Source organism: Cyanistes caeruleus, chromosome Z, assembly GCF_971803275.1.
Source record: "Cyanistes caeruleus chromosome Z, bCyaCae1.hap1.1, whole genome shotgun sequence".
Classification (NCBI taxonomy): Eukaryota; Metazoa; Chordata; class Aves; order Passeriformes; family Paridae; genus Cyanistes; species Cyanistes caeruleus.
Window position 1 is genome coordinate 4,982,776 of NC_141732.1, and position 22,145 is coordinate 5,004,920.

Here is a 22,145-nt window from a genome sequence, read left to right on the forward strand (position 1 = left end):
CACAAAAAAATATTATCTGGGAGGAAGTAAAAAACCCCTCTCCCCAGTAACCACAGTAATCACGTCAACAGAAGCATGTGCAGTGGGCACGGAACATTTTGAAGGCACGAGCCCATTAGCATTCTGGTCAGGACTGAGTTTATTAGGCATCTCTCCAGCCTGGGTAGCACTATGGAGGCTGTGTGCCTCGGGGGATGTCAGCTTAATGAGGTGCCCTGGCAGTGGAGGGGATGTGCACCTGCTGCTTGGGGACACGTGATGGGCAGATGCAGGAGCAGCAGAGTCAGAGCTGCCCATTTCCCATCCTCCAGAGGGGCAACACCCAGGGGGTGGACAGGGAGTGCACAGTCTGCTTAAATTCACCTCTGGGTGGGGATGGTGAAAGAGAGCTTTTTCTCCTTTCTCCTTTGGTACCCAGCTGTAAGGAAGTGGCCAGACACAAGAGTGAGCTTGCAGATGATGGAATTACAGAATGGCTTGGGTTGGAAGGACCTTGAAGATCACCCAGCTCCAACCTCTCTGCCACTCATCTGACCAGGTAGCTCAGGGCCTCATCCAACCTGACCTTGAACACATATAGAGATGGGACGCTCACAACCTCTCTGGAGAATCTCTGCCAGAGTCTCACCACTGTCTTGGTGAAGAATTTCTTCCCAACATCCAACCTAAAACTGTCCTTCGCAGTTTAAAACCATTGCTCCTTGTCTGTCACTATCTGTTCAAATAAAAAGTCCCTTTCTCTCCTTTTTCTAAGCCTCCTTCAGGCACTGGAAGGCCACAGTGAGGTCTCCCCAGAGCCTTCACTTCCCCAGATTGAACAATCCCAGGTCTCTCAGCCTGTTTTTACAGCAGAGAAGCTCCAGCTCTCTGAGCACTTGTGGCCCCCTGAGGACCTGCTCCCATAGGTCCATTTCTTTCTTGTGCTGAGGACCATGGACCTGGACAGGCAAGGGATGCAAGGGATCCCTAAAAACCTTCACAAGGGACATAACCATTCTAGTATAGGGTTGCCAGCCATCAGCTGGGTGAAGCCTGGCACCACTTCTAATTTTATCTCAAGAAGTCTCCAGCTGACTGGCTGAGGGGAGCTAAAGAAGGAAAGGAAATGTCAGCTGTAGCCACAGAAAAGCAAAAGCATTTGTTCCAGGAATACCTTCATAAAGACCACATTAACAAATGATGGATGTTCCAGGAGAGAAAAGTTCACAGTGTCCTGGAACTATTTATATACTTTGATACAAAATAAAATCTGGTGAGGCCCTGGAACAGGTTGCCCAGAGAAGCTGTGGGTGCCCCAACCCTGGAAGTGTTCAAGGCCAGGCTGGATGGAACTTTGAGCAGAAACTCTGTGGAAAAGGAGCAAAGACAATTCAGGTACTCTCTGCTCTAATGCCATGACCTAAACCTGAGACCATTCATATTCCCTCTACAGATCCTGATAAAACATTGAGTTATTTGTAATTCATATAAGCACTTCAATTTATTTGGGGAGGCCTTCATTGTCCTTAGTTTTTCTATGTGTTATTACTCAAGCTCCAGGTAGAATATATATATATATTTTTTTTTTTGGAGGGGGGGGAGGGCGGTGTGATGTGCATTAGCACAGATTTGAAGGAAACATGTAGGTGGGGAGCATAATGCTTCCAATTGCAATGCACTAGCAAGCACAGACTACAGTAGTTTAGAGATTAAAAATAGGATCATTTGGATGTGTGGATTTGAATATGATTTATGGATCACTTCCAGAGACATTATTGTCGCTTATCATTCAGATGGCTGTGAAAGTGAAGACTATGTGGGAAATCATGCAAGAGATACATTGCCTGCAGAATGGGGAAAAACATTAAATCTTGGAGTTGCTGATGCAGCAATTAATATTGCAACCTTCACTGCCTTCAACGCACGGAAGAAAAGGGTAAGATAGCCTAGATGTCTGCTTCCCATAAATAACTTATCTCAAGTCTTAAAGGCAGAGACAGACTTAAATGTTGCACACTAAAGGCCCTTTCCCGTTTGCCTTGGAGGAAATGTTTAAAATAGGAGCCACTGGTGAATCAGGAATTTGTACTCAGGACCCTTGGGCTGCTCCATCCTATACCAACAGGTCTAAAAGAGTCCAAACACAACAGGGTGACCACGACTTCTGCAGGGATGAATGGGAGGTGAGGAGGTGTGCTCTAGGACACTTGGTGTCTAAAGACCTCAGCTTGAGCAGTAATTATAGAGGAACACAGTGTTCCACAGCTGAAATTCAGAGGCAACCCTTTGGACACCTACATAACATTTTTCAGTGGTTTTTGTTTGTTTGTTTTGTTTGTTGTTGGGTTGGTTGGGGTTTTTTTGTCTCTTGTTAGCTTGCTCTAGAGCACACTTCAAGTGCCAAACAGAAGGAAACAAACAGAACTCAAATACCTGGCTCTCCTTAGTTTGCTTAAAACAGTGGGATAATTCCTCTGGTTTCAGCAAAACTCACCCTGATTTACAGCAGCACAAGTGAGATTAGGATAATCTCACTTTTTTGTGTTTTATGTCCAACACTGTGAGGACAAAAAAAAGACCCTTTATACCTGACCAAGCTGCCTGAAATGAGACCTTTAATTTGGCATACCCTTATTAACAGAAAATAATGAAAGATGTAGTAAAAAACATTCATTCCTCAAAGCAGCATACAGAGACAAGTAGTTTTAAACACACCTGCTAATAATTGTCAGAACAAAATCTCAGAAACATTGGACCAGCACCCCAATATCTTTATCTTCTTAGTGGGTACTGTTTTGCTGAGAAAATTATGGCTCCTTAGTCAACACCCATGGTTACTCTTAAAAGCATTTCTTTTTCACACATGAAACCATAAAGTTCAAATGAGACTTTTTTGACCTCACACATTTGTTATTTGTGAGATGACTAATAAAAGTAATTATCAGTAGTCTTTGACAAGTGGAGTAAAAATCTGAACTCTTTGATGTGAGGAGAAAAATTGTGCATTTTTATCAAGAACCTTTATTTCTTTGGAGAATTGTCCCAATGGCTGCAATTTTAATAAGTCATTTCCAAAACTGAAAACGTGGAGGCCCCTCAGAGAGGGAAATAGACTTTGCTCAAAAACATCAACTACAGCTGCCTCATAACCAGCTGTGAAGGTCAGGAATTATTTAAGGAATGCATGTTTGCAAACTTTTAATTAAAGAGGCTGAAGGCCAGTGCTAAGAAGGCAATCTAAGAATGAAATACTTAAAGAATGAATTCCCAAGAATTAAATAATAAGCTTAATTTAGCCTCACTGTAGATTTCCACTGGTGTCACATATTTGGGAGACTGGAGTCTGCATGATGGGAGTGACAAGGTGAATTATAACCAGAATTATGATCATACAATCAAAAGTGCGGATATTAGTACTGACCCAAATGTTGTCTTCTGAGCTGCCTCTTCCAGCAAGATCAGGTTTAGCAACACTTTTTCAGTGTGATGAGGCTCAGGGTAGTCACATCCTTGCCCAGAGAAGTGCAGTCAACCTGAGGCTAACACAAAACAAAAAAATCTACCCCTCTCAGAAGAATGCCTAAGAGTTTGATTTGAATTAGGGTTGAAATACTTGGCCAGCAGATAGTAAAAGGGTGTACACCCAGCACAGAAGACATGAGACCATCTGGAAATCTTCCTTTCTCCCCACCTCCAAAAAAAAAAAAAAAAAAAAAGGAAAATGAAATAAAAGGAAAAAAATACAGTATGGAAAGTCCTAGTTAGTTCAATTAATTATCCACTGGCCATTTACTTAAGGGACTCGTTACAAATATATCCTCATCACAATGACAGGAAATCTATCTGAAAAGTCTGCAAAAAGGCTATTAATGAAGAGCGTTTCTAATGCCTACAAGCTGAAATACCTTTTCACTCCTTTCACCAGCAGTTCCTGTGGGTCATTTCTGGGGTCAACAGTGGTGTGCAGAGAGTAAAGACTCTGCTAGTGCTGGAGAAGGGGGAAAAAAAAAGAAGAAAAAAAAAATACTTCAGTTTTGTCAATCTTTTATCCTTCAACGATACACTAGAGGCTGACATTTAATACCCTAAGGATATAGATGTTTGAAAGCTGGTTATTGTAACAAAGGAAACCATCCAAACTCTGCAAGACCAAATGGATCAGATAAAGCTGACACTGAGATAAATCTGTTTTACATCCATTCTTGCAAAAGTTTTGCTAATCTACGTAGTTATAGCTTTCCTGGAGCAAAAGGGAAGGGAGAGAAAAAAGAACCTTACATTACAGGAAGTCAACATGCTCCCCTATTTGTAATCTCCAAGGTGTGATGTCATGGTCAGAGAACATTTTCCTCACAGACCATGGGTGAACATATAAAAATGAGAAAGATTAAAAAAAAAATTGAGAAAAGCCATGAGAGTGGGAGAGGGTATGAGGACAAACATGCATCATGTTCTTTGTGGTTGAACTTCCATGTTAACATAGATTCTGTTTGTTTGTTTAACACACGAATCTTTCGGATCTTTCATAGACACAGACTCATCTTCCAACCAGTCAGAAACTTTAACACCTACTCTTCATTATCCAGTATTTATACCGCCAGATTGGACTTTCATATGGAAGCCTGGAGCAATGCTGGTACAGATGGCAAGATGACTCTCAAGAGATTGATGACTCTGAAGAAATACACAGTATTAAGTCAGAAGGTGCAAATGTTAACATTCCAGTGTAGAAAAGAAATATTCCTTGCATACGCTTCCCAGGTTTGTTTTCTCATGCATTACAAAGAGAAAGAAAAAGCCCTCGACACACCTCGTAGCTGGCAAACGAATGATAAATTTACTTTAGTTTCTTTTGTATGTCAACTGTTCATGCCTCAGGTACTTAACCTTTACTTTAAAAACATGGTTCAGATCCTAGCCTTGAAGGTGGGTGGGAAGGGGGGGATGGTATTCCTGTAAATGTTTCATTTAACAAAGGCAGTACTATAAGAAGGTTCAGTGGTGAGACTCTGAATGGTATTTATTGTTTCAGATTTCAGGGCTCCCATACATCTGCTGCCTGTCAAAGGCAGATACCACATTCATAAAACAAGTGCCCTGTCTGAAGAAAAAAAAAAGAAAAAAAAAAAGGACTCTCTTCTCTGTACCTCAGCCTCCAGGATTATGTGAGATGGGAGGTTGCAAGAAGTAGAAGTTCTAATTTGCCCTAAAGATGATCAACAAAAAAATCTCCTTTTATTAAAAAAAGAAAGTAAATTTTACTTTTTTTTTATAAAAATGTTTGTGGGCCCAGATGCAGCAAAGCATTTTAAGAACAACCCCTATTCAGAAAAACTCTTAAACATGTTCTTATGTGTTTCCATGCTCAGCAGAGTGCCTAAGAACTTCCTTAGCTGAAGCAGAGACCTAAAGAAGAACCATTTCTATTTACACTAACTAAGCAGCTCATTTTACCAGGCCCATTACATGATTCCTGACTTTATTAGGTCTGGAATGTATATTTCACCCATGGTGAGAAACATGCTCATTCATTTCTTATGATATCATAGTCTTCTCCATGGTAATCTGGTGCTATGTGAGGAAAAACAATAGAAGAGAAAACTTTTCATGCCGAGATGAAGACGGATAAGGAATTATGTTCAGCCGGGTGGGAGAATATATAAGAGGAACAAAACCACAGAGCCTCTGATTCTGAGGATCTGATTTATTTAGTATCTGGCATTGGCCATAAAGTGTGGGCAATGAAAAGAGGAGCTGACCTCAATGCCTCCTTAGCAGCAATCAGAAATTCATTTCAGTGTGTGAGCATTTAATTAGCTTCACTGAGTTTACAAGACCTTCAGTCATTTTAAGATACTCGAGGCAACTATGCCACACATAAGATTACCCTGAATCTGGAATGCCAGCCACTTAGGAGGAATGTCTGGAGAGTTTTAATTGAAGGGGACTCCTTTGTTTTTATATCCATTTGATGTGCCATTACCATTTCCTCCACCACTAATTTACACCGAGGGACTCAACTACTCCAAACAATTGTTTTAATCAGTAAATCACAGAAAACCTTCAAGAAAGTTTAAGGTTGTTCTGTGTCTATGAAAAGTCAAATGGCACCATTAAATTTTTAAAGCTAATCTAATCGTTACACAGTGCAGCCACTGCACCACTTCAGGCATCTGGGGAGAGTCATCACCTTCCCCTTTTTTACAGAAGACCTGAAATATATCTGCTGCATGCATTTATTGCATGCATACAATAAATATATATGGAATGGGATTAACTAACAGGAGGCAATTACTAATTTTATTATGGCTTTGTGAGGTCTGTATATCAAGCTCCTCTCCCTGGCAAGGATGAGGAATTGCTAAATACAGCTAATTTCTGGGCTGATCTTATTTATATACTGGATGCTAATCCCCTTCACATATCTCATGTGCTTCTTTCTTCTCAGAGATACTGTCCCTCAGTGACCTCCTCCCAGAATTTCATTAAATGACTTCAGCCTCAGTAAATTACAGCACTTTAAAAACATTGAGTTTAGCATATAAAAAGAGAGAGAGAGAGTTTCTGTATGCTGCCATGGGATAAGGTGCAGTGAAAATCCCATACAAGCTGAACTGTACTTCCTAATCAAATGGGTGTAACAGATGGCTGCTAGAGCAAGCCATCACAATGGAAATATCTGCAGTTCTCATGGTAACGGAATCTGCCAGGTCTGAGGGATTTGCTGTTTTCCAGGACATCTGAGCTGCAATCTCTTTCGAGCTGTCTAGCAGTCTCAGTCTCGCTCTCTCTCACTCTCTCAGCATGATGGAGATAGAGTTGAAAGGTGGAGCCTGATTTTGCATTCCAGCTGTGATTAAAGACACGCACACACAAACGCGCGCACAAACGCACGCGCGTGCACCAACAGAATCAATAGCACTGCATATTCATTATGCTATCTAGAACCTCATTAACCACTCAGACGGAACAGCAAGGAAATTTTAATATTCCTCCTTCTTTAGGGAGGAAAAGAAAGAGGTGTAATGGGGGAAGAGGGGAGGAGAGAGGAAGATAGTATGTATGTGGGGAATTAAGATTCATGAGACGTACCTTTTAATAAAGATATGGAGCAATGTTAAAACTAGCAGTTGTTTCCATTTCATGGCAGTATGTCAAGATGACTTAACATAGCAGAGTGAAACATCTGGCCTCAAAAAAAAAAAAAAAAAAAATTATTATGTCAAATTTCCAAAACATAATATTGAATCTATGGAAGAAGGAGAAGGAGAAGAAAAAAAATAGAGCAACTGTGTACCATAATACTGAGTAAAAGCATGTGACAGACCTCCTGGTACTATGTAATTAGAAAGGCGATCCTTCTCTTAAGGTGTAGGATAGCATAAAGACAATGAGCTTTAATAATAAATCCAAAGAACTGGGTTTAAACCCGCAGGGCTCTCTTAAAAGGTTCTTGTATTTCTGCATGCAATTCAGAATCATCAGCAGGAAGAAAATAATCATTCATGAGACTTTTATTAAAGTCTTTTCCTTCAAATCCCTATCAATTTAAAGAAATAAGAAGAAGCATACTGCCTTCTTTGCTAGACTACCTGCTAGAAAGCACACAGAGGGTTGATTCACAGCTGCCTATTCTCTTGGGTATTTGAGCCTGAAGATCAGACAACATGTAAGAATTCAGCCGTGGCTCAAAATGGAAACAAAGAGGACCATTCTTAAAGCAATGTGAAATGAAAAACTACAGGCTGTAGACTGTAGACCTTAGCATGCTGATCCACCACATTGTCCTTGAGGGCACTAAAGTTAAATACATTTGACAGCCAAAGAGACAGGAAAAATGCTTTCCAGAATAAAATGACCTGATCTCCCTTTTTTTCATCATGTAGAATAAGCCAGGAAAAGCAAGCTCCTCAAGTGCTCACTCAAGAACTGGGTATTCTGAGGTGGTGTTGTCTACCTATTTGTGCATCACTGAAGAACATTTTTATGTGCTTTTTCCTTGCAGCCTAAAATGCTTTCACCACAACTGCACTCCTCTGCGGTAATGGCTTCTGTATAAGGAATTAAATTCCTATGTTGTCTTGGTTAGTTTCAAAAAAAAGGTATCTAGAATTCTCTCGCAGCAGCACTGCATTATACCTCCAGGGCCCTCCAAACCTGTCAGCTAGTTAGAAATGACTGCCAGTGCCAAGAAAAAATGGCTGCAACAATAGCAGAAAAACAGTGATAACAGCTTGCAGTCAGCACCAAAACACTTGGCAACCTGAGGGGTACAGAAGGTCACCTCTGCTCGTAGCAAGCAGTGGCTGGAGCCACCAGCAGCTCCTTGCAGTTGCACCAGGGCTTCTCATGCTGCAAGGTGCAGGTGCTCAGTGTGAGACAGCAGTGCTCAAATCCACGCCTGCTTTCTGCCACCTTCGTGCAAACCAGACAGCACCATTGCTCCTTCACCCAACTGGGAGAGGCAACCACCCCTGGAGTGAACTTGGGCTGATTTTCAGAAGAATGTCACATCTAACTGAGTGAGAAGAAGGTTTCAGTTCTCTTCTTAAAGTACAGCAGCTGTTCACAAGAGGAATAAATGGTGCAGAGTTTCACCTTTTGTCAGAGAGCAGCTCTGGGTGGGATGAGGGGGTAATAAAAGAACATGGAGAGGTAGCTCTGTTCATCATCCCATTATCTGAGGCGCTGTGTTTCCCCATAAAGTCAACAGAGATTGTCAATGCCATGGTCACACACCATTTTTAATGTTTCACTCAGCACTGTGAAGACATGCACTCAGCAAAATCGACCCTCAATGTAGATGGTTAAAAATTACTTTTACTCAGCTTGGAATATATCCAGGGCTTAACACTGTGATTCTTGCAGCAACCATCCCAGCCTAAGCAATGACACAAGAATCCAAGGAAATCTTTTACACATTCTTCCTTGATAAAGCAGCCCTTCAAGTAATTGACTGTTGAACATTGCACTGCACTGCTGTTACACTGTACTGCTAATATTTATGAAGAAATCAGAGTGCTCCTCGCTGAAGAGTTTGTGGAAAGCTCTGATTCAGACCCCATCCACGTGCTACATGGTGTGATCAGCGCTGCTCCAAGCCACGGGGCCTCACATGTGGAATTCACCCATCTCTGGGGTCTGTTTGCTCTTCCTCAAACAGCAGACCTTAGTACATACCCCAAGCACAAAGCTGCCTGCAAAGTGCTCTCTTCTGCAGACACCATTTCCTTTCATTCAGGTGATAAGTCATTTTTGCTCTGTCTGCTGACTGTCCCCAGATGGTGGACTCATAAGCCTGACCCTGCTCACCTTGCTTGCTCACTCCCAAGCACTCCTCCTCCACCAGGCCAACAGGTCTGCTCTTTCCTCGAATATGACATTTCTAGGAGATCAGGACAAGAAAGTACCCTTGACTGTCTTAAAGTCTTTCTTTACCCCACTCAGAGCTCAAGCATCTGACCTGCAACATTAGCTCGCTGCCCCAGAGCCCACACACATCTCATAGGCCTTAAAAGGGTCTCTTTCATCCAGTATTCCTCACACCTACCTAAAATGCTGTCCAGCTTGAGCCTGACACAGGCTTCCAGCTGGGAAAACTCCACCAGTACCTCTGATGCAGGAGACCTGGTGGCTCCAACAGACCTCATGGTTTCCAGTAAAGCTTAAGTAAACCCCAGCCACACTCTGCTAATCCCCAAGGTAGATCAGAGGACTGCATTTCAATTTTAGGGTGTGTTTATGACACGCTCTTAACAGCAGAAGCTCTGAGAAATCCTGAGTTTCAGTCAGTCCCAGATGGCTCCTGGTCCCCAGCTGACCCTGGCCCAGACAGAAAAATCATCAGCACTTAGAATTAGTGGGGTGGTGCAAGCTGGAATCATAAAACTCTGAAATAGACCCTCTTGCTATTTCAGTTCTAATTGCGCTCTTTGCTGCCTGGTTAGCAGACATTTTTCAATCAATTGCTGTGTTTGTGCTGACAACACCAGATCACAAGAGTTGCTCTTGTCATTTCAGTGACCTCCATCTTCAACTCTTCTTGCTTTCTGGCCAGGAGCTGCAGGGTCTTGTTTCCAACACCCACAGCCACAGAGCAGGGCAGGAATCTTCCCATGCCCATCAGGCCAGGATTCCCAGCTGCTACAGAGAGCACACTGCCACTGCACATCAGCTATGAATCTGACCTACAGTATTTACATGGGGATGTGATTTGACATTTTAACCACAACAAAAAAAATACCTGAACATCCCCTTTTTGCTCAAAGTTGATCCTTCCTGGAAATTTCACACAGAGATCCCAGAACTCAAATTCCTCAGCCCTGTGAGCTTTTCCCATCCCCTGCAGGGGCTTCACAGACTTCACATACCAGAGTGAATCTGCTCCAGTCAATCAGCTCCTGCAGTCCCCTGCATGCTGCCAGCACCTGCTAACAGAGGGGACAACAGAGGGGAGAACTCTAACCCCACCCCTTCACACATAGTATTGCCTTATTCTTCAAAAATACAGCTCAGTGCAGGATGCTCCATTACAGGATGCTCCTATAAATACACCACACTTTCAGATGGAGGAAGCAAGCATGCTCCACTAAATATTTTAGCAATGAAGTGGCATGGAGTCCTTAATGCTTGTCATTTTTCAACGTAAGGATCACTCCATCAGAAGGTGCTCTACACTCTGGGGAGAAAATGTGCATTCTAACAATAACAGGACAGACAGTGGCCAGCATCTTATCAGTATTAATTTTCCTTGAAAACATGTGTGTTTCTTCCTCTACTCCACCACCTAATGTCTGGAAGCACTTGATTTAATAAGAAAGTTCATAATGTCAAGTTACAGACACCATGAGAGGGAAGCCTGGTAAAGCAGAATTGGCAAATAAACAAATTATTTTTAAAAAAAAAAATCTTGGCTATCTCCTAGATAATTTCTTTTTCCTCTTTCCTTATTTTTTTCTTTTTAAGATCTTTCCTCAGTATGTTCATCTCTGTGGTGATGCAGGAGTACTTGTGAGGATCAAGGTGGGGAAAGCAGCAGAGCATGGTGGTCTGGGAAGCAGCATGCAAGCAAAGAGTGAGGGCATGCAAGCCTCAGAGATGGCTCTGCTGACACTAACCGAGCTGTTTTATGGGGATAACACTGATTGCTGAGCACAGTAATGCTGTCAAGACTAACTAGGGCTGCCTATAACAGGGACAAAGAGAAGGATCGTATGTTACAGCATGCCTGAAGTCCAGACAGAAGAGCTCCATGGCAACATGCAGGGATCTGTTATTCTTCCATTTATTCTCACGTGCAGCTCCTGGCATTGATGTGATCTCTATACCATGAGGTAGGGAGGATCTCAGCTGCTCTTTCTCACCAAGCTGCCAAGCTGCAGCTCTTTCCTCAGCCTTATCCATCCTCATGAGTTGAGAGGGTGACATGGCTTAGCTAAACTTCTCTGGGATGCCTTATGAGATGAAAGAAACTCCAGAGGATGGCTTCTGCAGGACCTTGAAAGATTTTTATTTCCTGTGGCAAGTGAGCAATAACCTCAAGCCTGCAATGTGTGAACTCTTGCTGATGGACTTAACTTTATGCATGTGATGATTTTGAGAAATCAGATATTTCACAGTCATGTGCACACACAGACACACAAAAGAAAAGGTCCTGGTCCCATCCCACACATCTTCTCTTGCATCAGTTTGAAAACTGTTTTCAATGACTGGAACAAAAATCATACCATATTTCCTTTAGATAATGGAGGAGAAGAACAGAAATCAGGACTGTGGGAAGTGCAATATTTCATTCTTTCCCTTTCATACTCAGCAGACTTTGTAATCAAGCTTCCTCACTTGAAGACACCCTTCCTGCAGGTATGGAAACGGGCAGCGCCTGTTTCTCAGATTTGTGAAATGTCCTGTTATCAAAACTGTTTTAAGAGACAAGACAGACTGTCACCTGCCCACAGGATGGGAGATGTGTTCTGCTGCTTTCCTGCAGAGGTGACCTTGGATCTCTCTGTCACTTCCAAAGCTTTATCTGCCTTGATCATTGAGATGCTAAGTTTGCAGGAGGAACAGAGAAGCGATTTTTACTGTATGTAAAGAGTACAGCACAATGACACCATCTCAGGTGAGGTAATGTGTCTGTATAAATACTTTTTTTTTTTTTTTTAATGTAAAGCCTAAAACATCTGCAGAGACATCAAAAGAGGAATGAGTATGCTGCATAGGAACACAGTGCAGCTGACAATGAGCTGATCTAAGATTACTTGAAGTTTTCTTGCAAGCTCTTCCTCCCACCTCTCATGTGTAATGCCACTTGGTCAAACCCTAAACAAAGGTGGCACAATACAAAACAAATATCTGTGGTTCACAGGGAGCACGGAAGGCCCTGGAGGCAGCACCCAGCAGAGAGGCAGAAGAGGGCCATTTCTAGCAGGAAGTGTGAAGGATTATCACAGGGTTATCAGAACTGCACTTCTGCCTTTCAAATCTAAGGAACAATCAACAGCAAGAGGGCACACTGAAGGACATATCCTTACTTTTTTTATATATCTTGTGCAATAAATAAACCTTCCTATTTCAACATTTGGCAAGGTGACAGGCTCTAAAATGGAGCAGAGGAGATAATTGATATTTACAGGAGAAGAAGATGCAGTTAAAACAGGCAAACACTACTCCATTAAGAAGAAGTTCCTATTGAAAAAAGATTATTACCCAGATCCCTAAGCTGACACCTGAAATCAAATCACTCTTAATGGGTAATGTGAAAATTATTAGTATGAGGGAGAAAGCCATTGCAGACCCTGCACTCTGGATTATGGAAGAAACAAGATTTGCTTCTGACCTCACTTTTTGTCAGCTTAAAACAACAAAGATATCATGGTTTACTCTTGGTAAGCTGAACTTTCCATAACAGCAAGGTTTTTTTCCATGTACCTAAATATTCTTCTGCTCTGAACTGGAAGAGGATGCTGGATTGTTTAGAAAGAAGCTTCCTCCAGGTCTTGGTTCCTGTTGTGCTTAGCTCTTTTCCAGAGGTCTTAATATACATACACCCTGCACAGGGACAAGAAAAGGAAAACATTTTTCACCTGAAAAGAGGGTCTGGAAGAACAAAACTGTCTGGAATAAAAGCTGACAATCCACACTGCAGAGCAGTTTGCTTGCACTTCTAGTCCAACTGATCAGGCATGCTGAAGTATTTACATTTCCCATCTGAATAGCAGTCCACATTGTTGTAGCTCACAGGAGGGTTTTCGGCTTCTGCCAGTCTAAATAGAATGATTCAAAACTGAATCATTTCCTGCAATTTTATTTCATAGCTGAATGCACACCATAGCAAGATAAGCCCACAAACACATGGAGCTACCTCCAGAAAACCATCCAACCCTCTGGGCTGCTTCAAGTGGAAGCCCTAAATGACTAAAGTAGGTTCTGTTATTATTATGGCACAAAAATACTCCTGCAGGAGATGGTCAGTGGCCAGTAGCAGCTGAGACAGTGCAGTAATCACATGGCAACTGGATTTTCCAACGATTGCCAGAGAAGAAAGGGATGCTTCCCGAGCTCCATCTCTCAGCTCTTTTAACTGAGGATCAATATCACAGAGACAGAGGGAGGGAGAGACAAACAACCAGCAAACGGAAAAGCAACTGCAGCCTGCCACATTCGCGGGGAAGGGAGATAAAAGCCTGCCGCACTCTGAAATCTAATATGCCCAGTCACCTGGAATGAGTGTCTCCTGAAAAGGGCAAGCCCGCTCAACATCCTCAGCCAACCCCCCCCTTCCAGAACTGAAGCACCAGGATCTGGAAAGCTTTAGCCTTATTAGGCTCATTAAAAGCTAACTAGCACTTAGAGCTCACATGAGATGAGGTGTCAGCAGAAGAAAGACCCTGTAAAATACGTGTGTAACCCATGTGCTGCAGAACAGTCTCCATCCTCCAGCTGACACACGTTGTCTTTTTAGGAGAAGATCAGGGATTGTGCTGCCTTACCCCTTGCAGGAGCCAGAAAGCAGTTTTTGGGGCACTGAAGACTCTTCTGAAAAACACCTCAGCAGCAACAAGCTCTGCCAGAAGACTGAAGTTTCAGACCAATGTAATGTGCCTTTAAAAAGTACCATGTCTACGCTACTGTATTGCTTACTTTCTGAAGCTAAGCCAGAGGGATGTACATAGTAAGATCTTTGTCTCATTTCAGGGAGGATACAGGATAAAGATTCTGTGCCAGTAATCTTCCCTGGATTAATGGTTTCTCTTTTATCTGCTGTATTTCTGCTCAGATGTCTTTGCTCTGAATGAGTCAGTGGAATGCAAATGATGGGTACAGTCGGTCTGAAAATATTTAAATCTAGCTTTTCACTGCACTGCAGGTTTGTGGAAAAAAAAATACTCATATATAAATACACATGCAGAATAAAGGGCAGATGAAAATTACAGATATATCAATAATGAAAAAAAAGCCCCCAGTGGTGGGTCAAATTGACAAGAGATTAATTTTTCTGTTTCGTCTTATTTTCTATTTTTTTTTTTTTTTTTAAATACCAGTGTTTAGCTGCTTGCTATGAATGGGTGAGTAAAATCTGCAACACTCCTTACCTAAGCCTCAGACACTACACAAAAATGTATCTGTGGGAATAGAAACCTGATTTTGTTCAGGCTGCTAAATGCCCAATCTTTATTATCCGAAAAAGATAGCACTAAAGATAGCACTTTTTATACTGACAAAGGTATAAACCAGACAGCACAGACATGATTTCTCTGGATTTTCTCCCTTTCCTTCTTCAATGACAGATTTCAGGTTTTTTCATTCTGCTGGGATATGGTTCCTTTCCTCTTCTGCTTTGGGCATGAGTTTTTCTTCTAGCAAGTGATTGCATCCCATAACCAGCAGGTTAGGGGGGTTTTTAGAGCTTCAGCTCTGTTAGGGAAGCCAGGAGAGAAATTATGGGGCTTTGTCAAAGGTTTCAGCAGGAATTGTCCTCAAATGATGGCTGCCCACAGAATTTTTACAGCCTAAAGGCAGCCCAGAGGGTCTCCAAAAGCTCTTGTGTACTGCAGGAAGGAGGATTTGGAAGGGGATGACTGGATAATTTCCTGGACTTTTCCAAATTCTGTGGGAGTTGGCTCCAACACAAAATACTCATTCCATAAGGGACCATGGGCTGGGGTGAGCAGCAGCTTTCTGACCAAGGGTGCTGCAAAGAGCAAACTCTGCAGCAAGAAAGAAAACACTGATATTAACCTGGTGACTACTACTGTATTCACCAATAAATCAAACAGCACTGTAAGTTGTGCAATCAGAATCATTTGCAAGAGAGTACTAAGCCCTCTAGCCCATCATAAAAGCAAGGAAATTCTCCTTCTGAAAAGCTGCCTATAAATCCAGCTGCAACAAAACAAACAAAACAAAGACTCATATTGTCTACCCAATTCATGTGGGACTTGAGAATTAGTTAGCAGAAGGAATTGGCCTTTAATAAAAAGCAAGATAATTTTATTTTGATGGCTTTTTAATAAACCACCTTTTTTCCTACATTTTCCTTTAAAACAGTTTTAAAGAATTTTATATTAAATTTATATTAAGTTTGAATTTTAAAATCTAATTTAATAACATCTCTTAATTTAACCCGGGATTGGTTTTCAAGATGGAAAGTAAACTAGGCTGTCTGCTGGTTTTCATTGAAAGGTTACAGAGAATCTCATTTAGAATGGACAGCAGTTTCCAAAACATATCTTTTGAAATGGTAATCTACTGACAAAAATTAACCTCTCAGATTAAACATCAAGTTCCATAAAATAAGCCATTAATTTCTGGGATTTTAATAGTCCTTCTGTTCTGAGTAAGAGAAGACATTCAGAGCTGGATAGTCTGTTGGTGCACAGTTAAACCCAACCAGAGCTGCAGCACCACAGGGCCAAAATCTGGGTGTGAGCAGCAGGTCTGGCATGGTGCAGTTCTCACAAGAACGCTCAGAAAACTCTTCCAAAAGAAATGTGAAACTTCCCCCTGCTCTGTTGTGTTGTGACTGATGGTTACCTAGTGATGCCCAGAACTTCTTCCAGGCCTACATGAATGGCTGATGACTCAGGTACTTCTGGCAATTTCCACAATTTCCACAGACATTCACGTGGACCTCAGGATCAGGACAGCTTAGGCAAAAAGACAAAGAGAGATCAAAACCTCCCTTTGCAAAGGGAACCTGCCTTTCAGTGGGGCACCATTGTCTGCTCTGCAGAAAAATTTACTGAAAGAAAGGAGTCTCTGTGGCCATCTTTGCACTGAGGACAAGTTAATGATGACCTACCTCCATGGGCTAGCTGGGTCATTGTGCCATCAGCTTTGCTGAGAAAGCTGACAGTAAGCAGGGGGGCCCAAGATCTGCCTGTAACTGAGTCAGGGTGGTGAGTTATCCAAATGGCTTCAACAGCCATCCCCACAAATTCACTGCTCTCACAATGGTCAGCTGGGCAAGACTCTGCCCTGTGGGTAGGGAGCTCACAGCCTGGTGTCAGATTCACACATCAGGTGGATTTTATGTGCCTTTTACTGTTTCCTGAAATCAAAGCAAGATTCCCTTCAGCCCACAAGGCTCCTGACACCCATGTGCACCTGCTTCATCCACAGGTAAGAAAACAAGATGTTTCTTGGTAAACCTGCCACCAAATTCCTGTGCCAAGCTGCTGCTTCCCCACACTGGTGGCCAGGCTTCCACTGTCAGCAGCTGAATGTGGTCTCCATCTTCAGATTTACGGAGTATTTACAGCATTGCAGAAAGGCACAGCAGAAATGCAGTGATTATTCTTATCTCATTGGAAAGACTGCACGCATTTCCCTGCTTGAGATCATCTTCTCTGGGGACCCATTTAAAACAAAACCACTGCATTCTGAAAACACGTCTTGGGCATGAGATCTGAGTGTTTTCCTGCCTCGGCCATAATAAAATGCAAAAAATTGAATCAAAGTGTGCTCCTAAAAAACTATATATTTCTCCTGCATGCTTCCTTCTCTTCTCTAAACAAATACAAGTCCTGGAAGGTGAAAGATTTCAAACTCATTATTCAGCATGAAACAGTATTTATTGTGCATAGCATAGCTAATCTACAAATATGTCCAAACATATATAAAATTAGTTTTTCACAGCTAGGAGAGCACATTTTTTAGCCCAGACTTAATAATTTCTTTACAGGAGAAACCAGCCTATATGCCATTAAGTGGTTCCTAGATTCCTAGGTCAAACAAAGTGAGAAAATGAATAGGCCCATTCATGCTTCAGACAGGATAATTCTGGCAAAGCTGGTGCTGACAGTGTTAAAGAGCAGTGATGGAGGGGTCTGGCCTTGTCATTCTAATTGTGACCATGAGTGACAAAACATGTGTTCTCTCTGCTGGTGGACCAATCTTTCAGGTTTTTAGAATCCAAACCACGCTTGTTGTCATTTGGCATTCAAAGGGCGGAAAATTCACACACTCAGGTGCCTGCTTTATCTGAACCTACCATGGCTCTGGAACAGCAAAACTTGGCTGGTCATTCTGAGGCTCTACAGGGAGAAGAAGAGTGGTACCAGAGTGTGAAACCAATCACCGGCCCTGGCACAGTGCCCTGAGCTCCAAATACTGTGGTTCCACACCTAAGTTAGGGAGCAGAGCCCGCCTGGGTGAGTGGGGTCACTTTGGAAATCGTCATTTGGTGCGTGCTCATCACCTCCTTCCTCCACAGAGGGAACATCTGGATCTGGGAGGAATGTCCAGGTAACAATGCAGGAGAAAGAGCACAGAGCAAAACAACTAAAACAGCTGTCTCACAAAGAACCAGGAGAGCTGTCATAGACTAAACCCCATTCTCAGTTACAGCAATATGTCTCTCCCTCACCCTTTGCTTCAAATCATGCTAAGTATCAAAGAAGCATTTTTCTCACCTAAACAGAATACCATTTTCCTCAGAAAGGCTCTAAATCCAATGAATTAATCATCTTTTGCAACAACAAAGGGAAATTAGTATCCCCCTCTTACTTTATTCTTCAGCAGGGCAAGGTAGGGACTTCACCCCAGACAGACAATTCAAATAGCTCCCATAGGCATTTCCTACACCACTCCTTCAGAGGGACCATATTAAAAATAAACTAATGCTGTAGGCAGCTTCGGAAAATGACTTCAATGGTATTTATTGCTTTGATAGGGTCAGTGCACAGTATGTGCATGTTGCCTTTTAAACATATGTTTCAGGCAAAGAATCAAAGCTAATTTCAGTGTGTGAAAAGCAAGCAGATTTCATTACTGATTGTGACTTTAACATCAAAATGATAAGGATGCTGGATGTAGGTTCTCAAAACTGCATGTCCAAATGGGAATTTATGATGTAGAACTTCAGCTTTATCATCCATAGGCTTCAATATAGAATGAAGAAAGAAATTCTCTGCTACCAGGAATCTCACAGTTAACCCATGAGCCAGCTGACTATTTTCCCACTCTCTAATTCTCCCTGCAGCTATTTCCTATCTGTAACATGCTAAAGCAAGAATGGCCATTGGCACTAACCACTTCTGGCATCCAAGTAGTGGATATGAAAGAGATCTGATTTTTATTTTTTTTTTACATCACTACAATGCTGCCTCACTTTGACTCTTTTGCAGAAGTGTCAGCAGAATTCATAACTAACCAAATACAATTTTATGCAAAGCACCATAAAAGGCCTGCTAATAAATGCAATATTTTTTTTTTTTTTTTTTTCAAATGAGGATTCCTCATTATGGCACTATCTAGTTCCCCGCTTCAGGCAACCATGTGTAATAGTTCTTCCCAAATGCTCTCAGGAAGGAGGTGAAACCATAGAATTATTAAAAGGCTTCAGGTATAAGCAGCAACAGGTGAATGAATGAGGACCTCTTCCAGTATTTGCCACAAGATCAGATTCAGGATTCACTAATGGTAAAAGCCAGAAAGTTCAAACCCAGAAGCCTAAAGGTAGATATCTAACTCACCTAAAGCAGCCACATTTTCCACAAGATATTTTGATCACCTGTTTAGCTATGAATGCAAACATAGCTAACTCACCACTGAAGAAAAAAAGAGCTTGGATATCCATAAAAGACCTTAAATGTTTATGTTAACATGTATAAAAATGCATATACACATTCAATTGGTACCTATACATATGCACATGTGTACACATACTTATGTATACTCTAGAGAACCTCATTTGCACAGTGGGAAAGCACCCAGAACTTCACTTCAAGTCAAGGAAAAAGTGCAGGATTATGAAAAATGAGCCATTTTTTTAATGACCCTGTCTACAATTACAGACGAGCACTCGCTGCTCCATGAGGCTTTGTCCAGGTCTGTTTAACAGCACCACACTCCCCTAGGTTCAAATGACACCTTTGAAACAACCCAAGCAGTAAATCACACCTCTTTATTATCATCTCAACAAGAATGATAACAACCTGCTCTGCTTGGTGAAATACCCATGGGAATTTCACCCAATTACGTGGGGATAACGTATCTTTCATGACTTTAGCTGTCTACCATTTCCATTGTGTACTTGGTAGTCAGTCACAAAGGACACAATCCACTGAAGCAAAATGTATAGACAAGGGGTTAGCCATTTCAAGAGTGGAGAGAGGGAGGTAGAAATCGAAGGAAAAAAGAGAAGGATGACACAGAGCAACTGCTCAGCTTAGTAGCACAGCTGCTTAAACAACTGAATAGCAATCAATGGGTTAGCATTCAATCCAAGTTTAGATCACATTGAAATCTATTAGAATACTGCATATAATGAATGACTCTTACTTATTTGGTATTCTATCTTGGAATTAATCAGCTCAGTTGTTATGCAGGGGAGAAAAAAAATTAAAAGAAAAAAAAAAATAGTCAGCGAGTAGACAGGCCCAAACCCAAGAAAAACAACCACCTTGATTTCCCTGGTGGTTAAAAGCCTGACAGTACTCAACAATACAGGCTGAAGTCGAACACTGTGAGAAGCAGTGAGAGGTAAAGGTTTTCTGGCTGTTGGGGCAGCAGCCTGGTTGGTGTGTGCACAACTTGCCCCGTGCCCTCCCTTCCAGGCTCTCACAGAGCTCATAGGGTTGTACCATCTGCTGGAGCACAATTCAGAGGTAGCTTTAAAGTGATGATAGCTCTGGGAAATGATAATCACTGGGTCATAGAAAGCTGTACTGCAGTGTATAAATAAGATAACAGAAAGTGCTGAGCAGGGCATGTTTGCATTATGAAATGTATTTTCCTTTTTCCTGTATAAAACCTGTCTTGAAAGCGTGGGGAATGCAGCAGGATTGAAAACCAGAAGGAAAGCAACACAGCCCCAGAAGCTGCACAAAGGAGGAGGGGGATGGAGGAATGGTAAGCTGTAGTATTATTGACTGAGGAATGATAAAAGAGGAAGGAATTCAACAGTTACATCTATTTCGCTTGGTGCAATGGCATGAGATCAAAGGCTTACGTTCACATTAGCCCAGAATAATGCATACTCCATAAATGATGCAAAGCTAGGCCACATTCCCAAGATGTGACAATGCCTCAAGATGCCCCTTTGCTAAGTTCAGGTCAAGGCAACAGGCTCCTGCATATGAAATTCTTTTTCAAAGCACACAAATGTACTTTAACCACTGGGCATGGAGATCAACAACATTCAGGACAGGCAAGATGTCCTCCACTGTCTTCTGCTTTTCCACACATGGCTTTGCAAATTTAGTTAGTTTTCATTCATTTGCAAGGTTTTTCCAAATTGCTGCTGATATTTCAGAAGATCCAAACTGTCCACCCAAGAACAGAGAAGCTCAGGCTGAGAAATTGTATTTTACTTTATTTGTAAAGCAAGTATCAGGGCATCAGAAGATAGTCAACTCAAATTCCAGAGAGGTGCCTCGGTCCCACCTGTGCACTGGCAATCTTTGTGACCTTGATCAGCTCACCTGGGACAGCCCCTTTAAAGGCTGCAGAGCAAGAACAATGTCAAACATCCCCTGAAAGCCCCAGGTTGTTGTTTTTTTTTCCTGAGACACGTTTGTCAAAGCCACTTAGAGATTCAGATCAGTGCTGGTTGTACCTTGATTCCTGGGGGATCCAGCCATTGTGGACACCTTAAACAAAACACCACCAGGACACATCCATACCATAAATTCCTTTAAGAAATCTTAATCTCTGGGAATCTGGTATACCATTAGCTAAATGGAGATGAATAATTATTTTCCCTCACCTTTCACGGCTTGGTTGGTGCAGGGAAGCGTTGCCATACCAACAGCGATCCAGCCTGGCCGTAGGACAGGGCTGGAATTGTGGAGGTGCAGACATCCCAGGCCGAGAAGAAAATCCTCCTCTCCCTCCCTCCTTTCTTCCCTCCCTGCCTCCCTCCCTCCTCTCCCTGGAAGAGAAGCAGTTTCTCTTTGTGAGAGAGCACAAAGGGGAAGAAAGAAAAGGAATTGTCCATCAAGCTCAGCAGAGCCTCGGGGGCTTTCAGCAGAGGATGCCACAGCCTATGAGGAGAGCGAGGCGCACTGAAGACTGATTTTAAAAGGACAGTTCAGCCCCAGCTACACTGAACTGCCTCCAGCAGTCCTCAGCCTATGAAGAACCTGTGGCACTGAAAGACTCACTGACATCTTTCTGCGTTTTGCTTTCCAGAGATCAGCATCGCTTCCCATTCACGGGGAGAACCCAGTGCCCTGCTGTTTGTGGGGTGCCCAGTGGGGTTGCCTCGGCAGCCAGACCCTTTCTGGGGGCTCACAGCAGGCACCACTCATCTGCTGGCTCTTCTGGGTCCCTCCCCACCTGCCAAAAACATCAGCGGGCTTGTAAACGTTACTTCAGGGAAGATGTAACAGATACATCCATTCCCAGCCAGAGGCTGTAAATCCTGCAGACCCAAGCAGGGGTTCCAGCCAGTGCTGGAGGGAAATAAACCATGCACCCGGCGCCAAACCTGTGTGCCATTCCAGACACCTTTCTGGAGACACTGGAACCAAAAAAGGGACTGCCAACAAGCATGGAGAACAAGGTGATTATGAGAGGAGGGTGGAAAGCAAATGAGAGCCACAGAAGTGACTCAGGGCAGACACAATAAAGCTGTGTTTGTATTTATAGACACATATATTTGTGTGTGTGCATGTGTGTATATGGTAATTAATGCTGTGGAAAAAATAAAAGACACTTTTTCT